This window comes from Ictalurus punctatus, chromosome 6, assembly GCF_001660625.3.
Source record: "Ictalurus punctatus breed USDA103 chromosome 6, Coco_2.0, whole genome shotgun sequence".
NCBI classification, from domain to species: Eukaryota; Metazoa; Chordata; class Actinopteri; order Siluriformes; family Ictaluridae; genus Ictalurus; species Ictalurus punctatus.
The window spans coordinates 25,201,387-25,205,983 of record NC_030421.2 but is presented as its reverse complement, the minus strand read 5'-3'; positions in this window follow the sequence as shown (position 1 = coordinate 25,205,983).

Genomic DNA, 4,597 nt, shown 5'->3' with positions numbered 1-4,597 from the left:
TGGATGAGAGTGTAAATCTCAGGACTACAAGTGAACTGGAACACTATTTCCTTAACATGCAGGTGGGATTTTTTATAAACAAAATCAGTTCAACTAGGTAACCTGGCACAGTTTTTAAAATCTTTGTAGGTCAGGAAAAGAATTTTGCTTTGGACTACAGTAAAAAAAAAAAAAAAAAAAAAAAAAAAAAACGAAAAAGAAAAGGGTAATCAGGTCAAATGAAATAGAATAGGTGAGATATGTTTAGAATTGTTAGTGTGTGAAAGAACTCTAGCATCTGAATGTAGGATGTAATGGAGTCTAGAAAAACTTTCATAGGAAGACCAGTAAAAAGAGAACTGTGATAAATTAGGTAGTATAAGAATCCTAGAACCTGAATACATTCAATGTGTCATGATTTTTTCTGTATATTTGTTTCGAGTGCTGTATGAATCTCATAGCCTTGTGGTTTTACACACAAGGATGTACATGAAAATGCTAGCTCCTTTAGACCCTCAGTAACTCAGGCCAATCACTGGCAGGACACAGTGGTATATTATGTTTGAGGTGAAAATCTGGCATGCAGATATGCAAATGCACACAAACACAACCACTGCAGATACTGTAAAGCCTATTTTCACTGCTCAACACTCTCTACCCTTTGTATCTGTGCTGAGACCTAATCAGTGCAAATTATGCATCCTTACATCCATGATCTGCCAGAGTGGATCATGTTCAGCTGTGTGCACGTGTACACATCCGATCAATCATTTGGTGTTAAATCTGGTGTGGGTGAAGGCATCATTTCTGAACACCTACACACTTACGCTGGAGGTCAGTGCTGGTTCAGTTCGCCTGTTGGAGGAGAGAGTGAGAAAGAGACATACTAAGTGGTTACTGTGCATCAATGTTAGTAAGTCGAAGAGAATGGCAGACAGAGGGGAAAAAGAAAGGAGAGAGGGGGGAAAGAAAGAGAACATGTGAGGGGGGCATAATTACTGTTAATGCTTTAGTCTGATGCAAGCTGCAGAAATGACCTTCACACTTCCCATTATAGCCACTTTCACTCAGTCACACAAACAACCATACTCATGCTCATTCTCGCAGACATTCTCTCTCTTCCGTGCACATATAACCTCTCTCTCTCTTGCTCATTTCTCTTTACTATGGCAACAAGACCTAATTTATGAAAAGTCCTTGCTTTTATATGTGCTGCCTTTGTCAGGCACCCTAATGTCTACACATTTGCCCAAGTAAAAAGGGTATTGATTGATTTTACATGCTCCAAGCAACAAGAACCTTGTGTTAATTGAGGCTTTATCATCATCAATGTGTGCCAAATTATTGTGTGGTGTAAACATTTGACACTGGACAATCTCTGTCTGTTTCTGGAGGAGGAGCTGCTTAATTGACTTTTTCCTATTCCATATATTTTAAAATGTACTGATTACTGAATATTGCTTGTGCAGACTGTGTTGGACTTCTGCCAGACGATGCACTCTTTGTGCTAAATAATTGACGTAGTGGCAAAAAAAAAAAAAAGGTCTCATGCCCTCTTTCCACCTCCCTTTCTCTTCTCTCTTTCTCTCTCTCTCTCTCTCTCTCTCACACACACACACACACACACACACACACACACACACACATACCCATACAAACACAAAGGATTCTTTGCAATCCCAATGAAGAGCTACATGGAAATTCTCTGTGGGTGTACTGTTGTGAAGTCATGGAGATGGTGTTATAGGATCCATGTGCAGGAAGTTTATTAAAATACACATACAAACAATCCAAAATTGGCAGGCAGAGAGACGTAGTTGAGGTGCAGGCAGATAAATCCAGTAAACCAAACAGACAGTCCAACCAGGCAAACAAAACAAGGGATAATCCAAAAATCAGTCATTCCAATGAAACAGGCACTGATAACATGAAGCAAACAAAAGAAGGCAATGGAAAACCGCTCAGTAAGGCAGGGTAAACTAACAATACTTCGCGCCTATGTAATGGAAATGGCATGTTAAATATAGTGACAAACAGGAAGTTAGTAGGGAAGCACAAGTCCATGATCAGTATTTGGGTAAGGGCTCCCTCTGGTGGGTGAATGGATGAATGAGGGGCAACCTCATTCATTGCAGAACCCCCTACTAATGCCCCCTGGTGTTCTATGATATGGACGACCCCTTGGTCGGGGTGCACTTGGTGGTACTCTTGGATCAGGGACGAGTCCCGAATGTCCTTGGCGTCTACCCACGATCTCTCCTCTGGTCCATAGCTTTCCCAAGCCACCAAGTATTGCATCTGGCCCCTTCTTCGTCTAGAGTCCATGATCTTCTTGGCCATATATGCTGGTGCTCCATCAACCTCCAACGGAGGCGGAGGCGCAGGATCCATGGTCCTGGGGCCAGATGTCAAGTGGGCCTGCCTGTTTCAGCAAGGACACATGGAAAGAAGGAGAGATGAGGTAGTTAGCAGGAAGCTCTAATTGGTATGTTACTGGGTTTATTTGTCTGACAATTTTGAATAGACCCACATACCTTGGGCTGAGCTTCCTGCAGGGCAGCTGTAGTTTGAAATCCCTTGTGGACAACCAGACCCTCTGTCCAGGCTGAAATTTGTGGTGGGGACGTTTCTGTATGGATGCGTTAGGCTTGAACTGCTCACTGCAACCTGGACATGTACACTATTCCACACTGTCTCACTTCTCCTGATCCAATCATCCACCAATGGAGCTGTAGATGGTTCTCCTGTCCAAGAGAACATCGGGGGTTGGTAGCCCAGCATGCATTGGAAAGGGGTAAGTCTTATAGAAGAATGAGTGACTCATTTATCCTGCTCACGGCTGCAATAGGTCCAAAGGTATCTGCCAATCTCCTGGTTCAGACGTTCCACCTGTTCATTGGCTTGGGGATGATAGCCTCATGTGAGACTCACGTTGATATCCAACTGCCTACAGAACGCTTGCCAGACCCGGGACATGAACTTTGACCCTCAATCTGTGTTGATGTCTTCTGGCAATCCATTGACCTTGAACACTTGGTGAAACAAAGCGCTAGCAGTTTCCATTGCAGTGGGTAAACCCTTGAGAGGAACAAGTCTGCAAGATTTTGAGAAGCGGTCTATGATCACCAGAATTGTGGTGAATCCGCTGGAGTTTGGCATGTCGGTGACAAAATCTATGGAGGGGTGGGACCATGGTCCTTGGGGTATTGGCAGAGGCAGGAATAAATCTGCTGGCAGTTCCTTAGATGTTTTGGACTGAGCACAGATTTGACAAGCTTTCACATAATCAGAAATCAGATTGGCCACCAGAACGAGTTGCATACAAGCGTGATTGTCCTCTGGATACCAGGGTGTCCCATGCTCAATGAAGCGTGGACCCACTGAATGGTTCTTTGATGTACGGCCTTAGGAGCATAGTGCTTGGAATGGGGGCAGTTAGGTGGTGATGGTTCATCCTGTTGTGCTCATTGTATTTCCTCCGTGATGTCCCAGCTGATGGTTGCAATGATGACTAATGGTGGAAGTATGCATTCAGGGTGAGGTTGTGCATGGGGAGGATCATGCTTGCATGAAAGTCCACCTGCTTCGCTACTTTTGCTACCAGGGCGGTAAGTGAATGTGAAATTGAATCGGGTGAAAAAAACACTGACCATCAGGCTTGGCGTGGACTCAGTCTTTTAGCTGCCTTGATGTATTCAAGGTTTTTATGGTCCGTGATGACTTGGAATGGATGAACTCCACCCTCTAACCAGTGATGCCATTCTTCTAATGCTGCCTTCATTAATAACAGTTCCTTATTCCCACATCATAGTTGCGTTCTGCTGAGATCAATTTTCTTGAAAATAATGCACAAGGGTAGAGTTTTCCTGGTGCCATGACGTTGGGATAGGACTGCTCCTATTCCACAATCTGAGGAGTTAACCTCAATGACGAAGGGGAGATTGGGATCTGGGTGTTTGAGTATGGGAGCAGTTGTGAAGCTGGATTTTAGGGAGATTAAGGCATGGTTGGCTGCATCATTCCATGGTAACTTGGAGGGTTTGCCATTCAGCAGTGATGTGAGTGGAGCTGCAATGATGCTGCAGTTGTGTATGAAGCGACGATAAAAGTTAGCGAAGCCCAGGAATCATTGCAGTTCTTTCACAATGTTTGGTCTTGGCCATTCTGTGACCTTTGTGACATCCATCTCGACACCCTGGTGGCTGATATTGTAACCAAAGACAGTGGTAAGTATAAAACTCTCATTTCTTTGCCTTGATATATAGTTGGTGTTTCTGAAGACATGACAGGACTGTCTTGACATGCTTGACATCTTCCTCCTTGCTCTGTGAGTAGATGAGGATGTTGTCGATGTAAGCCACTACACAGTGGTTCAGTAGATCTCTGAAAATCTCATATGGTATCACTAGATATTTATAGTGCCCCCTAGTGGTGATAAATGCAGTCTTCCACTCATCCCCTTCTCTAATCCTGACATGGTTGTATACACTTCTTAGATCAAGCTTAGTATAGATTTGTGCCTCATGGAGTTGTTCTAGTGCTGAAGGGATGAGTGGCAGTGGGTAGCGATATTTAACCATGACTGTGTTCAAACCTCGGTAGTCAATGCATGGGCGTA